Source organism: Salmo trutta, chromosome 19 (genome assembly GCF_901001165.1).
Source record: "Salmo trutta chromosome 19, fSalTru1.1, whole genome shotgun sequence".
NCBI classification, from domain to species: Eukaryota; Metazoa; Chordata; class Actinopteri; order Salmoniformes; family Salmonidae; genus Salmo; species Salmo trutta.
In genome coordinates this window covers 44,636,373-44,663,269 of record NC_042975.1, presented here as the reverse complement: position 1 = coordinate 44,663,269, position 26,897 = coordinate 44,636,373, and the positions used below count along the sequence as shown (strand labels likewise).

The 26,897-nt window shown below is 42.4% G+C and overlaps 1 protein-coding gene across 3 annotated transcripts in view; it reads left to right on the top strand.

The window, feature by feature from the left end:
- Positions 1-8,510: 8,510 nt before the first annotated feature.
- LOC115154710 (spectrin beta chain, non-erythrocytic 1-like) overlaps positions 8,511-26,897 on the top strand; it is a 107,641-nt gene continuing 89,254 nt past the window's right edge. For 2 of the 3 annotated variants that reach the window (XM_029701199.1, XM_029701198.1), the window contains exon 1: positions 8,511-9,063. The gene's annotated coding sequence lies outside the window, so the exon portion shown is untranslated. The remainder of the gene's footprint in view (positions 9,064-26,897) is intronic. The other variant, XM_029701201.1, reaches the window with a different exon arrangement.

Below are 26,897 nucleotides of genomic sequence, written 5' to 3'. Positions count from 1 at the left end.
AGTCCGGATAGTCCATCTGTAAATGCTCTACAGATGGACATACTATCAACAAGCTATCTGTTGATAAGCAACTGTTTGCTAAGGTTAAGGTTGGGGTTCGGTTTACAATAAGGGTTAAGGTAAGGGTTAGGGTAAGGGTTAAGTTTAGGATTAGGATACAGGTTAGGGTTAGTAGATAATTAGTTGAAATGTTACTGATAGTCTGTAGAGCATTTACAGATGGACTATCCACATAAAGTGTTACCTAAGCAATTCATGTTGATCATGGCTATTTGTAAGCAAATTAATTTAGTGGGCATTATATTATTGGAAAAACAATTTGTCTTGCATACTGACAAACATCTACATCACTCATTGTATCTGAAAAGTAAATCCATTGTTGTCCATATTGTGTTCGGTTTTTATGGAAAGAGCTATACTTGCCTGTAATGATAATGAGAAGAGAGAGGGTTTTCTCTGCCATAGTGTGACCAGGACATTCCCTCATGTATGATCCTGGAGGGTACACAAGTGTGTGTTCATACAGTACATGGGACAGTACTTTCACTCTTTATACATACTGTACATACAGGTATACAAGCAAATTGCAGCAGATTTCAGTTGAATGCATTCAGTTGTACAATTGACGAGGTGTCCCACTTTCCCTTTCCCTACTTGAAATCGACCTGCCATGCTGTCTCAGTTGTACTCTGTATAGTTGTACAGAGTACCAAAGCTTTCATAAACGTATCAAATCTGAGATCAAATGCATCCAGGAGAACATCCTCACATGCCAAAAAGGAGAATTATGTTAATACTTTCAGCAGCAGCTGACTGTTAACTTTGCCAAACCAGACAGAACAACATGGTGTGAACAATTCTCAGCTAAGTAGTGAAAATTCAAAACACAAGATGTCAAGCAGTAAGTTCAACAGAGTCTGAAAGAGGTTCGTTATTAACTATACAGAGGACAACTAACACATCTTTAGCCCTCGAGTGACTTCATTTACCTGAGAGATACAGTAGTCATGTAGCTGTCCACAATGAATGGTACATCTTGCAAATTAGGAAATCATGCAAAACCAGCATCAATAAGGCGGCGCGACTTCTATCAGTAATGTTGACTCAAAAAGCTCATTCAATTATTAGGCTGCGTGTTTTATTCTTCTTTCTCCACTAACTAAATGTCTCCAATATCACTTCTGTCCATTACATATTGTGACTCACTTTTACTTTCTGTGGTTTCGCTTTACTTTACGTACCCTGGACTCTATGCTCTAGACATGTGAAAAGTCACACCATACTTTACGCATGCCAATCAATTTCTACATATATTTTAAACAAAACATTTTTTGTTGTTGACCAAATTGGTTAATAGCATCGGTGACAAATACACTTTACAACATCTTACATCAGACATTATGTTGTAATTCAACCTAGCAATACAAAAAACAACAACGCTGTAAACAAACAATTTCTCTAAGATAGGGATGCCATATTTACCTGAGATAGGATGAGTGGAAGGACACTGATACTCCTGGACCATAGGATGGTCTCACAGTGAGTGGCACACATGGTACAGTAACTAATTCTTACCCTCCTATGCCTTACCTGCTTTGCATCCCAGTCAGTCATATACTCTCCATCACACTTTCTACCCTGTCAGAGAAACACCCACATTTTTTTGTACGCATTTACTACGCACACATCTTTAACAGCAACATTTCAGGTTTTGTTTGTTTGTGGTGAGGTATGTTGAGGGATGGGATGAGAAATGTTTGCTGTTGATTATTTTATTTCAACAACAGCTGGTGTATTTTTTTCCTCTGTTCTAGATGTTATAGAAACACTTGATCAGGGCAACATATAGATTCAGTTTGTTTCCGACTAGTGTTTTCAACTGAATCACATAAGATCTCCCAATTGCAGGCATGTTTTCATGTCGCGTTTGTAACTGCTGCAGGTTTGAGATGTTCTATTGTTTATCCACTAGGGGGAACCCTTGCTTGAAAATCCCAAGCGCTTCATATAGTATTTTAACAGGGAATACTTAATGAGGTGTACATATCTGTACATTTAAAATGAACTGAGAAATGTTATTTATAGGTATGGTATGCTGTTAGCAACTGTAACCTCTTTTTGTGAGAGAAGTGGAGGTGGTAGTGGTGAGGGGGGGGCATAAAAAAGTTGGGTCATTCAGGGCAAAAAAAAAAAGACTGTTATCGTTATTTGTACCTGTTACTAGACAGCCACAGCCACCATTGATTCAGTACTATTCTAGTTCCAAGATCGCCTAGCCACTCTCAAATCTCCCTCCAGCTCAGTCTAAAGGTCTGCGAATTTGAGATTATCTCTAATCGCCTGGCCCTGGAGGTCAGATAAAGTAGAAGTGTCAAGCAGCTATTACAGTGGCCTCCTGTAATAGATCACTCTAGTGTAGGTGAAGGTGAGGATGGAGGGGGTCATAGGTCAGTGCTTGGCTAGGCGGAGTCAATGGGAGTCAATGAATGGCAAGACTATTTTGGGGGATCAGGTTTAGAATCCGCTAACATCACCCCTTTACTAGCTAAATACTTACAATAATATTGTGGTAGTAATTGGTTACTCAAAAGCACAACCTTTTTCTATGTGCCATCCAAATCGGCGAGCAGCAGTGCTTTATGTTTCCTAGCTCTTACATAACATGCATGTTGACTTGAATGGATTAGCTTCTTATTTGATTTGCTATGAGCTCCATGTTGTACTGGTAATCTCATAAAAAAATAGAGAGTGATACTGTAGTTGCATAGCAACAGGATTCATGTTTGACTGGTTCTCCCAGTCAAACTGTAGGGATGAAAATGATATTGGATCATAATGAGTGAGAAAGACTGTTCCTATCCGCGTGGTAACTAGGCCAGAGGCGATGGGTTTTCCGCCATACTGTCTCACTTCCTGTTTTCCAACCCAATGTTAATCTCACAGACCAGGTAATGAAATAAGCCATATAGACTTCTTTCTTTAAATATTGAAGTGATTAAGGCCCCACAGGCCCGACACCTCATTAGAGTATAATTAGTGAGGTGTGCTAACGAGGAGGAGGTAGCAGATCCCAGTCCACAGGGCCCAGGGTCGAGGTAGAGAGGAATGGAGGGGGTTATATATGTGGGGCAGTACTGTGATTCTCACAGAATTAACACATACACTCTTTACACGGGGGCACACTTACAGTACATTAATACTCACCTACACCCACCACTCCTACACAAATACACTGTCTGTTATACAAGAGAAACACCTACACTTACTAGCACACCTACTGCTATTCACACACATCTTCTCTATACAGTACACTGTGGAGTATCCTAACTCACTATCTAACATTACATGCTCAGTGCATGCCCTAAGGCCAGTACCCAAAACCCTCAGCAAGACCACTTACATAAACAAAACAAGCCGACACGACCATTCATAAACACAATAATGCTATGTGACAGAAGTCCCGGTTCCTGGCTTTCATTGTGAAGACGATGTTATACATTTAAGCGTTGTATTACAGAGGAACATACTAAGGTTCTAAGGAAACTACACAGAGGTGCAGTGAATAGTGATGAATGGTTGGGACGGTGAACTTCAGAGAGGAAGATGAAATAGGAAGGCTGTGCTGCAACGACAACCCGTTATGCTCTATTATAACTCAAAAACACATCTTGCCATAACAACGCAGATGTTCATTGTGGGAGTTGTCCTGGAAACAAGAGCTTGCGGAGGGAGCGTGGAGACGAATGGAGGGTTTTAGTTTATCAGGATCTATTCTACGATGGGCTGCATCTCCTGTGACCTCATTTTATCATTCCCTCCCTCCTCCCACGAGTGTAACAATGGTCTCAAATCAGGTCATATCCAGGCGAGATCTCTGCTACATCCTCACACTGAAACTGGATCTCTCTCTCCGGCTCTGCTTTTCACTGCTGAGCCCAAAAGGAGAGCAGTCAGGTTAACCATGTGATGGCTGCCAGTAATGGACTTGAATGAGAGCCTGCATTGTTTGTTGGAAAGCTTGCTTAGTGATTTTAGTTCTTGCTCAGGTGTAATTGTTTCATCGTATAGGGAACTAGGATTCAGACTAATGTAGGTAGCTCTGTCCTAAATCAGGATGAGAGTGACGCTGGCCTCAAAAGGTAAACTGACAGTAAAGGTCTGTTCTGTCCTGTTCACTTGTCAGCTATACGCACACACCTGACTGATCACATGATTGTGCCTATCGAGCCATGTTGGGAATTAAATGAAGTGAATGAGGACAAAATACAGTTTGTTACCATTTCTGTGTACTGTATTTAGTAAGTATCTGCGACATATCCACAGGAGATCATTAAAGATGGTAAACAAGCAGCTGAATCCTGCCCACTTTGCTCATGCCTCATTGGAGGTGACCTAGCTGCAGTCTATGCAGGGGAGGGGTCATAAGGGAAAATCTTCCCATATACTGTCCATGTATGTCTCTATGCTGTTAGTCTTGTATATTTAGCAACCGCCTCCATTTATCCACTTCTCTGTCCCCACACAAACCCTCCCACTTCTGCCTCACTAGCAACTAGGGTAGGATGGTGAGGAAGTGACAGCAACTGACTGAGCATTTGCCAATCACGAAACAGATGTGTGGTGTATATAAGTGTCGTCGGCCACTGAGCTACAGTATGACTTCCTTCCTTAGGGACGTCGATACGCAACAGACCTGCGGCACTCGTCCCCTGATCTCACTGAGTTACGTTACCGTGGCACCAGCTCTCCTCCTCACTGTCCTGGTTTCATTCTGTCTAATTATTCTCAAAGTTCAAACTAGAACAGCAGGGTGACCTTCAGGAACTAGTTTGGGGAGGCTGGGAGATGTGGAGAAGGGAGGGCGAGAGGGAGAATGAGCAAGAAAGACACCAGAAATAGGCTGGTTGTCCCAGGGAGATGACTCCAAAAAGCAGTGGGAGGAATATAAATATATTTTAGTAGGTCGTATCGACCAGAAAGTAACCCGCTATACTGGTGACGGTTTTCTGGAGACTGCGACTTTGAAAGTTTCAGAGGCATGGGGAGGTGGGGGTGACAGAAACCAGTGAGTCACTTAGCTCTATCGATACCAGCAGTGCTGGACTGCTTTAAAATGTAAACCTCAATTGGTATGATTAATACATGTAACTGACACATAAGTCACTTGGAGTTGATCAAGTCATGCTGACATGATTGGAACATTTTGGGGTGGGGATTCCTTTTGTTATAGCAAATGCATCAGGGACCCCCTTAAAATCAGAACACAACTCCAACTTTAGAGTCCAACAAAAATAGCACACAAGGAGTTTTACTATGACTGCTGCACCGCATGGATGGCCTAACCAAGTCTTGGGCCCTGGGAAATAACATTTTAAAGGCCCCCCCTCAATTTTACAGTTGTCAAGGTAATTTCCTGCAATTCTACACATATTCCCATGGGGCAGAGACACATTTTCAGTTTTAAAGCTTAAATTACAGTGCATTTACATTCAAAACAACATTTTTAGGGAATACAAGTTGAGTTGAAAACTGGATCATTGATGGAGTTCTGTGGATCCTTGTGAGCCTCCCAGGCCCTGTTGTGCATCTAGGGTAGCCTATATTGGAGATGAGTAATATTACATTACATTGTACTGTATTGCATCCTCTAAACTTGTTCCACAGATCCCTTGGCCAAATGTGTTTAATCTGTTGTTGCTAGCCACGGACACCCTGCAGTAGGACCCTGGTTTGGGAACCACTGATATAATTCACTGTAACCTGAACAAACATGCATGCTTTGATTAGGGGACATTCAAGACCTCCATCCACAATCTTGTGCTAGGCTAACACAATGTCAAAATGTGTTCTTAGTATCTATATAATGACACAGATTACTACATTTATGTCATTTAGCAGATGATCTTATCCAGAGCGACTTACAACTGTGAGTGCATACATTTGAGTACTGGTCCCCCGTGGGAATCGAACCCATAACCCTGGCATTGCAAGCGCCATGCTCAACCAACTGAGCCACACGGGACCCATTATATAGCATCGTAAACTGGGTGGTTCGAGCCCTGAATGCTGATTGGCTGATAGCCGTGGTATATCAGACCGTATAACATGTATTTTTATTGCTCTAATTACATTGGTAACCAGTTTATAATAGCAATAAGGCACCTCTGGGGTTTGTGGTATATGGCCAAAATACCACAGCTAAGAGCTGTATCCAGGCACTCCGCGTTGAGTCGTGTATAAGAAAATCCCTTAGCCGTGGTATATTGGCCATATACCACACCCCCTCGGGCGTTATTGCTTAATGCTATAATTTCATAATTTCCACATGAATTAATGTTGAACAATAATAATATATTTGCATTCTGTGGTTCCGGCCAGGAGTAATCAACCATAGCATTTCAACCATGGAATCCCATTCTGTGAGAGCACTCAGTTGAGGAAGCTCATTCTTCTGGAGTGAATCACACATCTGAGGTAAGAGCTGAGAGAAAAGGCCAGCACTAAGGAAGACGAGGTGGGACTGATGTGGGAAATTGTGGTAGAGGGCCGTGTGCTTTCTGCCACAGGCTGCAGAGGCCTGTTCTGTTTGATCTCCATCCTCTCTGGGGTATACTCCCTCCCTCCCTAACTCTCACCTCCTGTGTCTCACTCTATATACATCCATCTCCTCCCCTTTCCCCTCTCCCCTGGGGTTAGCTACAGCAGTCAGGCCCACAGCAATGGTAGCAGGGTGGTGGGCCCTGTAATGGAGTCACATGTATCACATGCTCTGGCTGAGGATGGGATTATCAACTGCAAAGACAGACGCACTCATTATGAGAGCAAACCATGGACAACAACATCAAAAATGGTGTGTAAAACAGACCGTCAAAGTAACAAACAAATATGACTGATTTTCACTACCCCACACCATCCCTCACACTTGTGATGCCCTCCTCCCACTCCCCCTCTAGGTCCTGTCCATAGTGAGTGGACAGAGGGGGGTTTAGCTCAAACTGCTGCAATCTGCAGAAAGCACCCCTGTGTAAGCACTGTGCCGGCCAGAGTCTGGCTGCCAGTAGCACCCTGATATCCTGCACTCAGCTCTTTCCCTTTGTCACAGTGGATTGTGGATTGTCCGTCTGTTTAAAAGGGGGGACCAGGTAGGGGCGGGAATGGAATGGAGGGGCTCTGGGGGGATGGGATGCTCTATTGAACACTGGTAAAATGCTCTGGTTTGTATCAGTCTATAGCACATAAAGAGAGAGAGAAACACAGAGTGAAAGAGAGATGAAGAAGGAGACAAAGAAAGTTTGGAGGTAGAATTGCATGGGTGTCCAAACTACGTTGGTGGGCCATTCCCAAGTTCCCAAGGCAGAGATACAGACAGTTTGTTAAACATCATTTGCGACACACACCCACACACACCTATTCCCGCTTCAGATAGATGAGTGGACTGGGTCACTCTCTCTGACTCGGTATCAGAACCGTTAATGTGAAGGGAGAGTCCAGATGGTAAATGTCTCGTCCGGAGGACTTCCCCTGGACCGACTGGTAGATTTGACTCTTCACCACCCCCTGTCAGATTTCACCCCCCCCCCCCCCCCCCCCCCCCCGTCGGGCACGACACACACACCAACAGACAACCCGTTTGAGCCATCTCTCATCTCCTAATCACTGCACTACATGGCTCATAGAAAGGATAAACGTGGGACAGACATATAGAGTGCATGGGGGGCACAGTGACCAACATAGCAACACACAAGGACAATAGAGAAGAGCTTGATCATTGTTTGGTTTAGACCATTTTGGCTACACTGATAAACACACTCATCTGTAATGTAGGTGTGCTCTGCTTCCTACTAATGTGTTCCTAGTCTATTTGTCAAAAACATAGGTGTAACATTTCTTATAACTTTCACTGTATAAATGGAGCAAGTTCTGCCCCTCTCTGTCTGCAGTCATTTTAAGACTATATCATAAAGGTGGATGCTCATGTTTTGAGTTAAATACAGTGACTATCCTGCCTCATCCTGCATACAGGCTCCTGGCTGACAGCTTTTTGTCTGTGTGATTGTTTCCCTGAGCAAATAAACTCAACTGGAAAATATATATATATGCATTGCTGCATGAGTGTTTTACTGAAATGCATAGGACGTGGAGGGCAACAGGTTTGTGTTTAGGCTACTGTACATTCACACACTATTGGGGAGTGTGCCGCTGTAATCAGACTATATTGATCCGTTGCTATTTCTATGGAGGATGGAAGAATCGATAAATAGCCTATGGTCCGATTTAAAAAAGAAATAATCGATTTGCCAGGAGGATCATATCGATGTAGACGCGTCAGAATGACACGTTTTGGGATAGTTCCAACACGTGATTGAAATAAGTAATTTGATCAATTTAGCCACTGGTATAGGCCTACCTGACTCATTACACACAATGTACAATATTCATCCGCCCCCACACAAAAAACAAAACCGTTTCTCTGTTCACATTTGCAGAAAGGATACCGTGTATGCATGGGGTCCACAAAGGAGCCCAATATTTCGACTAATAAACGGGAATTGTTGGGTTGGAATTCTGAACCAGGGACAGCACCACTCTGGAGGCTTTGCGTGTCTCCGCGGTATGAATGTGATTGACTGAGCGTTCTCAGTCCCCCCCGCCGCCGCCCCCGTATCATTCATTCTTTCTTTCTCCCTGTTGAACGAACGGAATACGGGGACGACCGTCGGAGGTTATCTAGGAAACTGCGGACATCTCTCAGATGCTCACTTGTAAACGACTTGGTATATCCGTGCGAGTAGCCTACCACCATTGCTTTCCCTTTACTCTGTCAAATGTAGAGGTCTGCTTATGTTCCGTATCACGCCGTGCTGCACAAGCAGCGTGAAAAGATCTGATTCAAGGATGCGGATTTAACAGAAATACGCTGCCAGCTGGAATTTTAAACAGAGGCATTGAATTAAGTCACTAATGCCAGTAACCAGATACTCTTTATGTTCGTTTTATATTTGATCAGTGACGCGGTAAAAATATCGAGAGCCAACCACCAACGAAGATAAACCACGAGAACGGGTAAGCGTGCTTTTCTCTCTCTCTCTCCAACACAGCATCACCTCCACCAACCAGAACCAGCTAGCTAGCAAACGTGGGCTAATCCTAATATTCAGGTAAAGATGTTATTGGGGGTACCCTTTGTCATTTTAAAATCGATCAATCATTGTCTAAAAAAAAAATGAGCCGTACATGAATAAAGCATTTGCTCTCAACTTGGCTATTCATGTATATTCTATTGGCTACCTCGCCATGCTGTGTTGCCTTTGAGTCGATGTTCGCCAGTTAGCTACTAGCTTGATAGCGCCCCTCGTCTTCTCTGTCGAGTCTGCCAGCCATCCGCTCTAACCATGTTGTCCACCCAGGCGCTGTGTGACCAGATCCGAAGTCCCATTGAACATGACATTAGCGTTGGGCAAGGTATCTCGCTCTCAATAAATTGTGTATGCATACCCGACTCAAATGATATTATGCATCTTCATCAAATGTTTGTTTGCACAGTTTTGTAAAATGTTCTGCTGGGAGAGCTTCATAGGAGTTTTGATATGTCATCGTAGCTATGGGTGAACCTGGCTGTTGCGCTGTCTCATGATGAGACCAAGGAAACAACACGATCATTCTCCTCTGGGGACACGGAGGTAGCCAGCATCATCCGCTGCTTGCTCACCATTGTAATGTTAATTGCCTGTTGGATATAAACTACAGCCGTTATATTTTAAGATGCCTGGCCTGTTAAGGTCATATCTGTAATGCATAGCTAGCTAAGTGGTTTATTGATGTCCACCTCCTCCAAGTGTTTTTCTTTTTCTTTCTTCCTGGACAGAGCCTGTGTGGCCTGTACGAGGAGGATCAGTGTAGATAACTTAGATGAAAACACCACATTGTATATGATTTAGTAGGAAACTAAACCTGTGTTTTGTCAGCTACGGTTTAGTCACCATTTGAGGTATGATTATGACCAGTGGAGACCTGTCATTCAGGGCAGGTTTTGAGCCCTACCCGTTTAGTGTGTATATACACTGCTCAAAAAAAGAAAGGGAACACTTAAACAACACAATGTAACTCCAAGTCAATCACACTTCTGTGAAATCAAACTGTCCACTTAGGAAGCAACACTGATTGACAATAAATTTCACATGCTGTTATGCAAATGGAGTAGACAACAGGCGGCAATTATAGGCAATTAGCAAGACACCCCCAATAAAGGAGTGGTTCTGCAGGTGGTGACCACAGACCACTTCTCAGTTCCTATGCTTCCTGGCTGATGTTTTGGTCACTTTTGAATGCTGGCGGTGCTTTCACTCTAGTGGTAGCATGAGACGGAGTCTACAACCCACACAAGTGGCTCAGGTAGTGCAGCTCATCCAGGATGGCACATCAATGCGAGCTGTGGCAAGAAGGTTTGCTGTGTCTGTCAGCGTAGTGTCCAGAGCATGGAGGCGCTACCAGGAGACAGGCCAGTACATCAGGAGACGTGGAGGAGGCCGTAGGAGGGCAACAACCCAGCAGCAGGACCACTACATCCGCCTTTGTGCAAGGAGGAGCAGGAGAGGCACTGCCAGAGCCCTGCAAAATGACCTCCAGCAGGCCACAAATGTGCGTGTGTCTGCTCAAACGGTCAGAAACAGACTCCATGAGGGTGGTATGAGGGCCCGACGTCCACAGGTGGGGGTTGTGCTTACAGCCCAACACCGTGCATGACGTTTGGCATTTGCCAGAGAACACCAAGATTGGCAAATTCGCCACTGGCGCCCTGTGCTCTTCACAGATGAAAGCAGGTTCACACTGAGCACATGTGACAGAGTCTGGAGACGCCGTGGAGAACGTTCTGCTGCCTGCAACATCCTCCAGCATGACCGGTTTGGCGGTGGGTCAGTCATGGTGTGGGGTGGCATTTCTTTGGGGGGCCGCACAGCCCTCCATGTGCTCGCCAGAGGTAGCCTGACTGCCATTAGGTATCGAGATGAGATCCTCAGACCCCTTGTGAGACCATATGCTGGTGCGGTTGGCCCTGGGTTCCTCCTAATGCAAGACAATGCTAGACCTCATGTGGCTGGAGTGTGTCAGCAGTTCCTGCAAGAGGAAGGCATTGATGCGATGGACTGGCCCGCCCGTTCCCCAGACCTGAATCCAATTGAGCACATCTGGGACATCATGTCTCGCTCCATCCACCAACGCCACGTTGCACCACAGACTGTCCAGGAGTTGGCGGATGCTTTAGTCCAGGTCTGGGAGGAGATCCCTCAGGTGACCATCCGCCACCTCATCAGGAGCATGCCCAGGCGTTGTAGGGAGGTCATACAGGCACGTGGAGGCCACACACACTACTGAGCCTCATTTTGACTTGTTTTAAGGACATTACATCAAAGTTGGATCAGCCTGTAGTGTGGTTTTCCACTTTAATTTTGAGTGTGACTCCAAATCCAGACCTCCATGGGTTGATAAATTGGATTTCCATTGATTATTTTTGTGATTTTGTTGTCCGCACATTCAACTATGTAAAGAAAAAAGTATTTAATAAGATTATTTCATTCATTCAGATCTAGGATGTGTTATTTTATTGTTCCCTTTATTTTTTTGAGCAATATATATATATATATATCTCATGTTCAAAAGTTTGGGGTCACTTAACAATGTCCTTGTTTTTGAAAGAAAACACATTCTTTGTCCATTAACATAACATTGATCAGAAATACAGTGTAGACATTGTTAATGTTTTAAATGATGTTTGTAGCTAGAAACAACAGATTTTTAATGGAATATGTACATAAGCGTACAGAGGCCCATTATCAGCAACCATCACTCCTGTGTTCCAATGGCACATTGTGTTAGCTAATCCAAGTTTATAATTTTAAAAGGCTAATTGATCATTAGAGAACCCTTTTGCAATTGTTAGCTCAGCTGAAAACTGTTGTTCTGATTAAAGAAGCAATAAAACTGGCCTTCTTTAGACTAGTTGAGTATCTGGAGCATCAGCATTTGTGGGTTCGATTACAGGTTCAAAATGTCCAGAAACAAAGAACTTTCTTCTGAAACTCGTCAGTCTATTCTTGTTCTGAGAATTGAAGGCTATTCCATGTGAGAAATTGGCAAGAAACTGAAGATCTGGTACAACGCTGTGTACTACATCCTTCACAGAACAGTGCAAACTGTCTCTAACCAGAATAGAAAGGGGAGTGGGAGGCCCCGGTGCACAACTGAGCAAGAGGACAAGTACTTTAGTGTCTAATTTGAGAAACAGATGCCTCAAGTCCTAACTAGCAGCTTCATTAAATAGTACCTGCAAAACACCAGTCTCAATGTCAACAGTGAGGAGGCGACTCCGGGATGCTGGCCTTCTAGGCAGAGTTCCTCTGTCCAGTGTCTGTGTTCTTTTGCCCATCTTAATCTTTTATTTTTATTTGCCAGTCTGAGATATGGCTTTTTCTTTGCAACTCTGCCTAGAAGGCCAGCATCCTGGAGTCGCCTCCTCACTGTTGACGTTGAGACTGGTGTTTCTGGCCTTTTTTGAGCCTGTAATCAAACCAACAAATGCTGATGCTCCAGATACTCAACGTCTAAAGAAGGCCAGTTTTATTGCTGCTTTAATCAGAACAACAGTTTTCAGCTGTGCTAACATAATTGCAAAAGGGTTTTCTAATGCTCAATTAGCCTTTTAAAATGATAAACTTGGATTAGCTATCACAATGTGCCATTGGAACACATGAGTGATGGTTGCTAATAATGGGCCTCTGTACGCTTATGTTGATATTCCATTAAAAATCTGCCATTTCCAGCTACAATAGTCATTTACAACATTAGCAATGTCTACCCTGTACTTCTGATCAATTTGATATTTTAATGGACAAAAAATATGGTTTTCTTTCAAAAACAAGGACATTTCTAAGTGACTGCAAACTTTTGAATGGTGGTGTGTATATACAGTATAAGTACCAGTCAAAAGTTAGGACACCTACTCATTCAAGGGTTTCTATTTATTTTTACTATTTTCTACATTGTAGAATAATAGTGACGACATCAAAACGATGAGATAACACATATGGAATCATGTATTAACCAAAAAAGTGTTAAACAAATCAAAATAGATTTTATATTTGAGTTTCTTCAAAGTAGCCACCCTTTGCCTTAATGACAGCTTTGCACACTCTTGGCATTCTCTCAACCAGCTTCACCTGGAATGCTTTTCCAACAGTCTTGAACAGTCTTGAAGGGGTTCCCTCATGCTGAGCACTTTTTGGCTGCTTTTCCTTCACTCTGCGTTACAACTCATCCCAAACCATCTCAATTGGATTGAGGTTGGGTGATTTTGGAGGCCAAGTCATCTGATGCAGCACCCCATCAATCTACTCCTTGGTCAAATAGCCCTTACACAGCCTGGAAGTGTGTTGTGTCATTGTCCTGTTGAAAAACAAATGATTGTCCCACTAAGCGCAAACCAGATGGGATGGTGTATCACTGCAGAATGCTGTGGTAGCCATGCTGGTTGTGTGCCTTGAATTCTAAATAAATCACAAACGGTGTCACCAGCAAAGCACCATCACACCACTTCCATGCTTCACGGTGGGAACTATACATGCGGAGGACATCCGTTCACTTACTCTGCCTCTCACAAAGACACAGCGGTTGGAATGAAAAATCTAATTTGGATTAATCAGACTTAAGGACAGATTTTCACTGGTCTAATGTCCATTGATCGTGTTTCTTGGCCCAAGCAAGTCTCTTCTTCTTATTGGTGTCCTTTAGTAGTGGTTTCTTTGCAGCAATTCGACCATGAAGGCCTGATTCACGCAGTCTCCTCTGAACAGTTGATGTTGAGGTGTCTGTTACTTGAACTCTGTGAAGCATTTATTTGGGCTGCAATTTCTGAGGCTAGTAACTCTAATGAACGTATACTCTGCAGCAGAGGTAACTCTGGGTCTTCTATTCCTGTGGCAGTCCTCATGAGAGACAGTTTCATCATAGTGCTTGATGGTTTTTGCAACTGCACTTGAAGAAACTTTTAAAGTTCTTTACTTTTTCCGAATTGACTGACCTTCCTGTCTTAAAGTAATGATGGACTGTCATTTCTATTTGCTTATCTGAGCTGTTCTTGCAATAATATGGACTTGGTCTTTTACCAAATATCTTCTGTATACCACCCCTACCTTGTCACAACACAACTGATTGGCGCAAACGCATTAAGAAGGAAAGAAATACAACAAATTAACTTTTAACAAGGCACACCTGTTCATTGAAATACATTCTAGGTGACAACCTCATGAAGCTGGTTGAGAGAACGCCAAGAGTGTGCAAAGCTGTCATCAAGGCAAAGGGTGGCTACTTTGAAGAATCTCAAATATAAAATGTATTTTGATTTGTTTATCACTTTTTTTGGTTACTACATGATTCCATATGTGTTATTTCATATTTTTGATGTCTTCACTATTATTCTACAATGTGGAAAATAGTACAAAAAACCTTCAATGAGTAGGTGTCGGAACTTTGACTGGTACTATATATATATATATATATATATATATATATATATATATATATATATATATTACAATTGGCCTATTTTTGCATGTCATTTTGGCATTAATTGGTGTTGCATATCAGTTTGCAAAAAATGTAATAAAATAAAAATCCTTCAGTTAATAAAGCTGCATACATACATGGTCTCTTGAGTAAGTCAGCTGCAAAATGCAGGTGTTTCAGCTCAGTGCTTTCTGTGGTGGAGGGGCAGCCAACGAAAGCACAGAGCATAGGCGTTGGTAGTTTTCTCTAGTTGCACTGTGTTTGGCTCAGTGTTCTGTCACTCATGGGGACACTACGTCACTGCAGAATCTTCAGGGAGAGCTAGGCAGTTCAAGCCCCGTTGGTTGTTGCCATAGATTTATATTAGAAGTGCCCATTCAAGAAGGCTCAAGGTCATTGGCCACAGATAAAAATGATGTCAAATCACCTTATCTACCGTAGCTTTGATTGGACTGATAATGTCAACATCATACTTTCAAAATCTTAGCTAGCTAGCTAGACAAGCAGCCATCATCATGAATAACATTGACAATCTACTGGCAAATCCTTTTCAATCCTTCATATGAATATATTTTGATTTAACCTTTATTTAACTAAGCAAGTCAGTTAAAAACAAATTTTTATTTACAATGACAGCCTACCCCGGCCAAACCCAGACGCTGGGCCAATTGTGCTCCACCCCATGGGACTCCCGATCACGGCTGGATGTGATCCAGCCTGGATTAGAACCAGGGACTGTAGTGACGTCACTTGCACTGAGATGCAGTGCCTTAGACCGCTGCACCACTCGGGAGTGAACATTTTAAGAGGAAATTATAGATTAAATGTATCGGTGCGCATCGGCCATTGGACATAACCATTACGCAACAAGTTGGAAATCGCAAATTCACCAATGAGTAGTTTAGAAGGAATCAGTGGTTAACTGCAATCACTATTTTGCTTCCCCTGCTTGCTATTTGGTGGGGAGGGTGTTTGGTCCAAGTCTGGGTTTAAGGATTTAAAATGTCTGTCTGAAAGGGTCTATTTTCCAAGCTTAAAAGGATAAACATTCACACTCACACACCATGGGCCAGAAAATGTTGAATACATTGGCCATGCTGTCAATCCAGCATGACTTCTGCTGGGTTCAAAACAACTGAGAACTCAGAACTGGGAAATCTCCGACTTCGGTGCGTTCAAGACAACTGGGAACTAAGGAAAAGAATGAGCTCCGACTGGGGAAAATACATTTTGAACGGTCATCCAACTCAGAAGTCGGGAACTCTGGCCTCTTTCTAGAGCTTTGACTTTCCGACCTGAAGATGGCTGACGTCATGATTCGACCTAGTGTTTTTCTGAGTTCCCAGTTGTCTTGAAAGCACCATAAATCCATAGAACGCCAGACTTTGATGACAAAGTTTGCACACAAGAAGAACCGCCATGCCACCTTCCTGTTCAAGTATTACAGTGCTGAAATAGGCCTATGTCTTGTATGCTGCTGTATAAATGACGTAATATGCCAGGGATCTATGTATACTGTTAAGTAATACTAAGTGTATGTTGTGTAGTACGATGTTAGTAGCCCATGTGCCTCACCCAAATAATTTGGTCTATTTGCACCTCTTAATTTTGCCTTCTATTCTGACTTGGTGGTGCACATGTAGCCTATAGGCAGTCTTGGATTAATGTAATCATTGAATACTGTAAAAGCTTTCATTGTCTCCTTATATGCCCCAGTAATTTATCATACGATTACTAACTTGGTGTACAGGGAGAATACTGTAAGAATCCGCAAATGTTCTGAATTCTGTCACTGTACATTTCAAAGTGCTGAACAAATAGTTATATTGACTACGTCCGTCTTAGCTCGCTCATTAATGTCTTATTCGAAATTACGGCTTGCCTTAGATCCCCTCATCGTTCCCTTATGTCGTAGTTTGTGCTTCTCATGTCAGCGTTCATTATTATTGAAGGATGTGGTTTTTATCGAGTTACACAAATCCACAAGGAGTCAGTAGAAGCCATAGTTATTTAAGCAAGTCAGCTGTGTCAGCTATGGTTTTTAAAAAGGCAGTAAATGAGGCTGAATGAACTGTTTCGCTGCCAGACAAGGCTCCACTGATAGCCAGGTGTAGCAGTGGTAAGGATTCACTTTATGGTGCTGAAAACAAAGCTCTGATGTTGGGACAGCTTTATGTAGGCCCTAACAGTTTGTGGGCACCGTTTGCCACCATTATAGTTAAATTAATGTATTGTTTGGTGTTGTGTAGTGGCTTTGCTGGCATGCATCTGAAGAAATTGTTACGTTTGCCCCATCAAGATTTACATGGTAAAATCGCCACTGATTATGACTGAATGACCACTTACGGAGAACCTTTTTATGGGCCAATGACAAAAACGATCCTATCGCAAAGCTGTCTTATATCTTTCAAAACCATACCCACCCTTGGGCTCCCCCAGCCTAGACAGACCCACTTTTTTCCACTAACATTTTTATGAGTACAGTATTGCGAGCTCTAGATGGATGTAGTCCAGCCATTGGTGTACTGGTGTGTTAATCAACAGCATTTGTGAAATGTAGACGTTGGCATGGTGCATCAGCCTAATTGCTGATTATTTTGTTTGAATGTATTACCGTCTTGGACGTAGGCTATTAGTCATGCTGTTGGGAACCTGTTTATCCTTTACATGTACAGTATATGCTGTTGAGAGGGGTATTGATGAAAAGTTGACCTATTAATCGGCATGGCCGATTACATTGCAATCCACGAGGAGACTGTGTGGCAGGCTGACCACCTGTTACGCGAGTGCAGCAATGAGCCAAGGTAAGTTGCTAGCTAGCATTAAACTTATCTTATAAAAAACAATCAATCTTAACATAATGCTAGTTAACGACACATGGTTGATATTACTAGTTTAACTAGCTTGTCCTGCGTTGCATATAATCAATGCGGTGCCTGTTAATTTATCATCGAATCACAGCCTACTTCGCCAAATGGGTGATGATTTAACAAAAGCGCATTCACAAAAAAAAGCACAATCGTTGCACCAATGGACCTAACCATAAACATCAATGCCTTTCTTAAAATCAATACACAAGTATATATATTTTTTAATCTGCATATTTAGTTAAAAGAAATTCATGTTAGCAGGCAATATTAACTAGGGAAATTGTCACTTCTCTTGCGTTCAGTGCAAGCAGAGTCAGGGTATATATGCAGCAGTTTGGGCCGCCTGGCTCGTTGCGAACTGTGTGAAGACCATTTCTTCCTATCAAAGACCGTAATTAATTGTACGTAATTGACATAACATTGAAGGTTGTGCATTGTAACAGAAATATTTAGACTTAGGGTTGCCACCCGTTAGATAAAATATGGAACGGTTCCGTATTTCACAGAAAAAATAAACGTTTTGTTTTTGAAATGATAGTTTCCGGATTTGACCATATTAATGACCTAAGGCTCGTATTTCTGTGTTATTATATTATAATTAAGTCTATGATTGGATATTTGATAGAGCAGTCTGACTGAGTGGTGGTAGGCAGCAGCAGGCTCGTAAGCATTCATCCAAACAGCACTTTACTGCGTTTGCCAGCAGCTCTTCGCAATGCTTGAAGCACAGCACTGTTTATGACTTCAAGCCTTTCAACTCCCGAGATTAGGCTGGCAATACTATAGTGCCTATAAGAACATCCAATAGTCAAAGGTCTATGAAATACAAATGGTATAGAGAGATTCCTATAATAACTTCAACCTAAAACTTCTTAACTGGGAATATTGAAGACTCATGTTAAAAGGAACCACCAGCTTTCATATGTTCTCATGTTCTGAGCAAGGAACTTAAACATTAGCTTTTTTACGTGGCACATATTGCACTTTTACTTTCTTCTCCACTGTGTTTTTGCATTATTTAAACCAAATTGAACGTTTCATTATTTGAGACTAAATTGATTTTATTTATGTATTATATTAAGTTAAAATAAGTGTTCATTCAGTATTGTTGTAATTGGCATTACCGATTTTTAAATCGGCCGATTTTATATATTTCTATCGGCTTTTTTTGGTCCTCCCAATAATCGGTATCGGCGTTGAAAAAGCATAATCGGTCGGCCTCTAGTATAGACTACTTCAAATCTATGGATAGACTATTGGACGGGTTAGCGAGTGTCCTCAGTTGTCTATCCTAGGTGGATGAGGAATGGATGGATGGTTGGAGAGCGCAAGTTATGGAGGCTGGGGAATGCGACTGTGGGGCCCCCCATAGTGCTGATGCTCAGAATCCCTCCCATACAAGCTTGTTTCAACTCCGGCCACTCACAGGATCATTGTGCTGCAGTCATCCATGTCAGTTAAGCAAAGTCATGCCATTATCACTAACAGTGTTATTGTTCTTATCAGATGTGCAGGTCCTGATGCAACAACTCATTTCAACTGTATTCTGCCATTGAGATAAAAAACTGAAGGCTATTTGCCTTTTATCTTTGTTTCTGCCTATTCTTTTTTTTGGTGGTTGTACAACATATTTCAGTATTGCTCTCAGCCTCTTCAGCAGGAATCATTTGATCTGCCCAATGGAGATTAATGTTATGACATCTCAATATTCACTTAAAAAAAACATTTTCTTTTACAAGGTTGAATATGAAAGTTCCAATGTGTTGTCATTAGTCCACACAGCTAATTGAAACATTGAGATGGACCAAAATGAATGCCATGGTCTACCTGCATGCTTAAGATACTTGAGGACAGAGTGATCTCCTCATTGTCTGGGTTTTGTATGGAGTATTTGAATTGCTGGGCTGTTTTTATAGTGCTTCAATAAATTGTCCTCTGGGCAATTCCACGTTAACGGACTCAGGTTTTTCACTTAAAATGTATGCCAATCAAAAAACTCTTGATTTCAAAGTGTAACAAACCATAGAACTATGCACAATGACTACTTTTAACTCGGGTCTCTACAGTGCGACCATTTTTAAGGATTCTAGCATTAATACCTCTTTTGTTATTTTGTGTGCGCCAACATCTTTTCAACTTAGGCGCACGTGTTCCTTGTTAAAAAAAAAAAGGTAAGCGTAGAGCCCTGTAACAATTTACACTGAACATTTTAATAAACCGATGCAAAGCTTGGTAACTGAATTTTGGTAAAATCTACCTCAGTTGATGTGACCACGTTTTCCAAAAACTCAACCATCTGCTCCGAATTAAGATTCACCGATTTGGCTGAAACAATGGGGTGTCAGCTATGACATGACGCCTTTTAAATTTGAAGTAAATCTATTTAGCAGTGTTTTCCACAAGTGCATAGAGTAGCCAGCCAAACAGAAAATGCACTCTATTTTGGTGGCCTCTGGAACATTCTAATGACTTGATTCCATCTGAAATACACAGCGAAATGATTGAATAATTATCTTGTTTACCTCCCAGGTTGGAAAAATGTGTTGTGTTGTATTGTCTAGAAAGACATGCCTTTACAATTTTAAATGACTGAACATTTTGGATATCGTCTTGGCCTATATTATCTGGGCCCGATCCATAAAGCATCTCAGCTTAGGAGTGCTGGACTAGGATCAGGTCCACATCTGTCCATATAATCATATTCATTATGATCTAAAATATTAAACTGATCCTAGATCAGCACTCCTATTTTGAGACACTTTGTGGATATGGGCCCAGGGCTGTTGTTTTAAGGGACCTTTTTACATTTAACCTGTCTTCTCTTGAGATTAAAGTCATATTTACAGTTTTACTACACAATATGAATTGGCGCTGATGTTTGTTCACATTTTTTATTTGATTAAAACAGAAATTAAGTAAATGGCTCACATTATCATCGAAAAGAAATGAAAGGTTATATTGAAACAATATAAGGGTTATATCAGTCTTAAGTATTATCTTTCGGATTTTACATAGCCCCAATTAATGAAAAAGTATTGTTAGGTAGGGCCCAATGAAATCCTTAATTTTTGCCTGATTCCGTTTTGTTCTTTCCCAAATTCAATCAATTTTTAAATTAAAACATCCAATCTTGTTGTTTTTCTAGGTCCACACCAATGCTTATGCTTAGGAGACCACATAAGCTCTGGAAAAAATCTGAGAAATGTTCATTTTGTGGTGTAATTACCATTTAATTCAAGTGCGCACCTAGCAAGAGACAGTTGTTTAGCTGTTTATTTGTAGCGCACCTGTCATTGTAGAGTTTGCAAAACAAATACCCACTGGGTTGATGAAAATAATCATGATACCATTCTGCTAGGTAAGCATAGGCTACTTTGTAGTTAACGTTTAATTGAGAAGGTTTTTGGGAAAGGCTATCCATCTACCAGAAGACTGTTTTCATTAGCATCGTCGCTAACGGCTTCACAAAGTGGAAGACACGCGCACCACACGCAGACGGGGGTAATTCTCGTTGCTTCTTCAGAAAGTTGCACGAACTACGAATCACTGATTTTATTGGGTTCATGTCTTATGATAAACTTGAGCAAATTCATTAAATTAATAAAACATTTTTTTAAACGTTTAGTTGATTCCCGAAGGTCAATATATTGTTGAATTATGTTTTAATGCCTCGATTTTGTGAAGACCCTAATTATCATATTTGGACCAGAATGAGGCTCTCCACTACCTATTGTTTCTGTAGTGGTGATTCACAATCTTCATGGAATGTTTTCATAGGTTACTGGTAGGCCTAGGCAGATGACTTATGCAAATTAGGAAGCCAAATGAACGTCTCTCTCACCGATTCGGTAGTCTACATTGGCTGACGAGAGGAGTCACTCACTTTAGCGCCACTGTCTGGCAAACCCTGACATACGATACCGTGGACATACCTTACATTGGACGTGCAAATTCACAAGCATCATGCGCTCTCTCTCCCTCCACCGTGTAAAGAAATTTGACTGCAACCATCCACAGCGCGCACACATTGTACCTGGGATGCGGGCTCGCTTTGTGATTGACAGGCACCTCTGCTGTCAATAGATCTCTAGAATATGCATTTCATTCATTCTAACGGAAGAGGGCTCGACGGACTAGCGAATTGACACTTTAAAAAAATAAATAAAAGTAACCTAGTTAATATTAAGTGGAACAAGTAGGCGGATAAAAATGAGTCTCTAACCGGCTGTTTAGCCAACTGCTGGCGCTAATGGAAAACAATGCTTTTGGTTATTGAACTACAGCCAATTCTATAGCAGAAATTCTGTTTATAGCAGAAATGTTAATCACTTGGGGGGGGGGGGGGGGGGGGGGGAATTCCGACCCAAGTTAAGCGTGCATAAATGGAACATAATTCCCTTTTTTATGCTATTTTCTATCTCTGCATATTCGGACCTTGAACTTGAAGGAAAAATCCACCCAAAACCACTCATTCCTTTTTAATGTGTACAGTGTTTATACCTCTTGAGACTCTCATCCCGTTAGCGGGATCATTTTCCAGCGAAAAACTCCTAGCGACATTAGCATAACGAAATTCAATATTTTTATTTTTCAAATATAGGACTGTCTCATATCGTTTTATAGATACACCTCTCTTGAATCGACCCTCGTTGTCCGATTTCAAAAAGGTTTTACAGGAAAAGCACAATATTAGATTATGTTAGAGGAGTACATGGTAAAAGTAGCATCATATGAATTTTCCGACCAAGCACATGCATCACATATAACCAAAAAACAGCTAAATGCAGCACTAACCTTTTACAAACTTCATCAGATGACCTAGGACATCATGTTACACACAGCATGCAATCTTTTGTTCAATAAAGGTCATATTTCTATATAAAAACAGCATTTTACATCGGCACCTGACGTTGACTAACTATTTTCCCATAAAATGCGTCCCGGGTAACAGTGCTACAATTTTATAAATTACTATTCGAAAACGATTTTTTTTTTTATATTGTCAATCTAAGGTTTATAGATGAATATCTCTTGAAAACACCCGTCATAACAGATTTTAAATTAACTTTACAGGGTAATCACACTTTGAGATAAAAGGGGATGCGATACTCAGAAAATGAGCTAGAAAGCCTAGCTCGTCGCCATCTTGGAACAATCGCACATCACATCTGATCTTGTATAATATTGCCAATAATCCCTCACCTTTAGTTGTCTTCATCAGAAAGCACTTCCAGGAATCCCAGGTCCACGACAAATGTATTTTCGGTCGAAAAAGTCCATCCTTTATGTTCCATTAGCTTGCTGTTGTTAGCGCGTCCTAAGGCTGTAACCAAATGTTGATCCGTGCGCGGCACTTGGCTAACGAAAAATGACTATTTTCCCTCCGTTAGGTTCGTTCAAACATGTCAAACGTTGTATAACATTAATCTTCAGGGCCTGTTTCAACAAGAGAGCCAATAAGATTCGAGTGGGACGATTTCATTGTGTTTCAAAACGTTTCCAAAGGTGGGGGCAGACACGGCCGCCGACGTCACAATGCTGATGGCCCTCCTACTGTGACCAATTGCCACATCGTCTCCTACACTGAGTTTCGACTGTAGAAGCCTCAAAACACTTTGTAAAGACTGGGGACATCTAGTGGATGCACTGGAAAGTGCTCAATTATCATTTTTTCACGTTGTGAATTACAGGGATGGCTGTGAAGTCGAGTCCACAATTCAGAATCCCACTTCCTGGTTCAATCGGTATCGGGGTTTTGACTGCCATACGAGTTCTGTTATACTCAGACACCATTCAAACAGTTTTAGAAACTTTAGGGTGTTTTCTATCCATATAAAATAAGTATATGCATGTCCTAGCTTCTGAGTTTGATTAGTAGGCCGTTGAAAATGGGAACTAATTTTTTCCAAAATGCGCTGTGGTGCCCCCAGTGGTAGGATATACGCAAGAGGTTAAATAACATTAATATGTGAGAACAATATTTTGGGGAAAGTCTGTTGCAGCTCAAGTCTAATACAAAATTCGCAATGCTCTCTCTCTGGGTGGGCTGGCTGGCTGGCTAGCTAGCAAACGTAGCTATACACAATACCAAAGACAATATCAGCATGTAACATAGCTAGTTAGCTGTAAACTCACCTAACAAACTGCACTATCAATTTAGTAGTCTGCAATCTTACCATGTTCAACCTGCAGATCGATTTGCCTCCAAGTGGAGTCATTAGCAACGGCAGATATACTTTTGAGGAGATGGGGAAACGTTGCCCATGTCATGGGTGATTCTAGGACAATGAGAACTCTCCTTCAAGGAGTGAATGGGAGTCTTTTGGGCGCCAGCGCCAAACCCAACATTAGCACGAATTTCGTCAACAAATACCTACACACTCCAATTTTCTACATTGTAGAATAATAGTGAAGACATCAAAAGTGTGAAATAACACATGGAATCATGTTGTAATGAAAAAAGTGTTAAACAAGGGTACCAAAACATTTCTGCAGCATTGAAGGTCCTCAAGAACAATTTCCTCCATCATTCTTCAATGGAAGATTTTTGGAACCACCAAGACACTTCCTAGAGCTGGGCGCCCGGCCAAACTGAACAATCGGGGGAGAAGGGCCTTAGTCAGGGAGGTGACCAAGAACCTAATGGTCACTCTGACAGAGCTCCAGAGTTCCTCTGTGGAGATTGGACAACCATCTCTGCAGCACTCCACCAATCAGGCCTTTATGGTTGAGTGGCCAGACAGAAGCCACTCCTCAATAAAAGGCACATGACAGCCCACTTGGAGGCACCTAAAGGACTCTCAGACCTTGAGAAAATAGATTCTCTGGCCTGATGAAACCAAGATTGAACTCTTTGGCCTGAATGCCAAGTGTCACGTCTGGAGGAAACCTGGCAACATCCCTACAGTGAAGCATGTTGGTGGCAGCATCATGCTGTGGGGATGTTTTTCAGCGGCAGGGACTGGGAGTCTAGTCAGGATCGAGGCAAAGATGAACAGCGCAAAATACAGAGATCCTTGATGAAAACCTGCTCCAGAACGCTCAGGACCTCAGGCTGGGGTGAAGGTTCACCTTCCAACAGGACAACGACCCTAAGCACACAGCCAAGACAACACAGGAGTGGCTTCGGGACAAGTTTCTGAATGTCCTTGAGTGGCCCAGCCAGAGCCTGGACTTGAACCCGATCGAACATCTGTGGAGAGACCAGAAAATAGCTGTACAGCAATGCTCCCCATGCAACCTCTGCAGATCCTCTCAAGCACTGTCAGAAGAATGGGAGAAAGTCCCCAGATGCAGGTGTGCCAAGCTTGGGCCAACAGCATACCACCCTGCATCCCACTGCTGGCTTGCTTCTGAAGCTAAGCAGGGTTCGTCCTGGTCAGTCCCTGGATGGGAGACGAGAAGCTGCTGGAAGTGGTGTTGAAGGGCCAGTAGTAGGCACCCTTTTTTCTGGTTAAAAAAAATATCCCAATGCCCCAGGGCAGGGACATTGCCTTATGTAGGGTGCCGCCTTTCGGATGGAACGTTAAACAGGTGCCCTGACTCTCTGTGGTCACTAAAGATCCTATGGCACTAATTGTAAAAGTAGGGGTGTTAATCCCGTTGTCCTGGCTAAATTCCCAATCTGGCCCTCATACCATCACGGTCACCTAATCATCCCCAGTTTACAATTGGCTCATTCATCCCCCCCCTTTCCCCTGTAAGTATTCCCCCGGTCGTTGCTGTAAATGAGAATGTGTTCTCAGTCAATGTACCTGGTAAAATAAGGGTTAGCGTCATACCCAAGACTCGAGGCTGTAATCACTGCCAAAGGTGCTTCAACAAAGAGCGAAGTAAAGAGTCTGAATACTTATTTAAATGTATTATTATTTTTTTTTATGTGCAAAAATGTATCAATCTGTTTTTGCTTTGGCGTTATGGGTTATTGTGTGTAGATTGAGGGGGAAAAAACTATTTCATCCATTTTAGAATAAGGCTGTAATTATCGAGATGCACCAATATTACATTTTTATTTGCCAACATTTCTTTTGTTGCCTTTTAAGCATTCTAGTACAGTTAAATAAACTCGACCCTGTCTTTCAAAGATAATTCGTAAAAAATCAAATTATCTTCATTGTGAAGGGTTTAAACACTGTTTCCCATGGTTGTTGAATGAACCATAAACATTTAACGACCGTTCCACAGGTGCATGTTCATTAAGACACTAACAGCTTACAGACGGTAGGCAATTAAGGTCACAGTTATGAAAACTTAGGACACTGAAGAGGCCTTTATACTGACTCTGGAAAACACCAAAAGGAAGGTGCCCAGGGTCCCTGCTCATCTGCGTGGATGTGCCTTAGGCATGCTGCAAGGAGACATGTGGACTGCAGATGTGGCCATACTGTGAGATGCATAAGACAGTGCTACAGGGAGACAGAATGGACAGCTGATCATCCTCACAGTGGCAGACCACGTGTAACAACACCTGCACAGGATCGGTACATCTGAACGTCACACCTGTGGGACAAGTACAGGATGGCAACAACATCTGTCGGCCGAGTTACACCAGGAATGCACAATCCCTCCATCAGTGCTCAGACTGTCCGCAATAGGCTGAGAGAGGCTGGACTCAGGGCTTGAAGGCCTGTTGTAAGGCAGGTCCTCACCAGACATCAACAACGTTGCCTGTGGGCACAAACCCACCGTCGCTGGACCAGACAGTACTTTCAAAGTGCTCTTCACTGACGAGTCGCGGTTTTGTCTCACCAGGGGTGATGGTCGGATTCACGTTTAACGTCGAAGGAATAAGCGTTACACCGAGGTCTGTATTCTGGAGTGGAATCAATTTGGAGGTGAAGGTTCCGTCATGGTCTGGGGTGGTGTGTCAGCATTATTGGACTGAGCTTGTTGTCATTGCAGGCAATCTCAACGCTGTGCGTTACAGGGAAGACATCCTCCTCCCTCATGTGGTACCCTTCCTGCAGGCTCATCCTGACATGACCCTCCAGCATGACAATGCCACCAGCCATACTGCTCAATCTTTGTGTGATTTCCTGCAAGACAGGAATGTCAGTATTCTGCTATGGCCAGCGAAGAGGCTGGATCTCTGTCCCATTGAGCATGTCTGGGACCTGTTGGATCGGAGGGTGAGGACTAGGGTCATTCCCCCCCAGAAATGTCCGGGAGCTTGCAGGTGCCTTGGTGGAAGAGTGGGGTAACATCTCACAGCAAGAACTGTCAAATCTGGTGCAGTCCATGAGGAGGAGATGCACTGCAGTACTTAATGCAGCTGGTGCCCCCCCCCTTTGTTCAGGGACACATTCCATTTCTGTTAGTCACATGTCTGTGGAACTTGTTCAGTTTATGTCTCAGTTGTTGATTATTGTTATGGTCATACAAATATTTACACATGTCAAGTTTGCTGAAAATCAATGCAGTTGAGTTTAGATGAGTTTAGAGGACACAAACACATCGACGCAGCGGTCT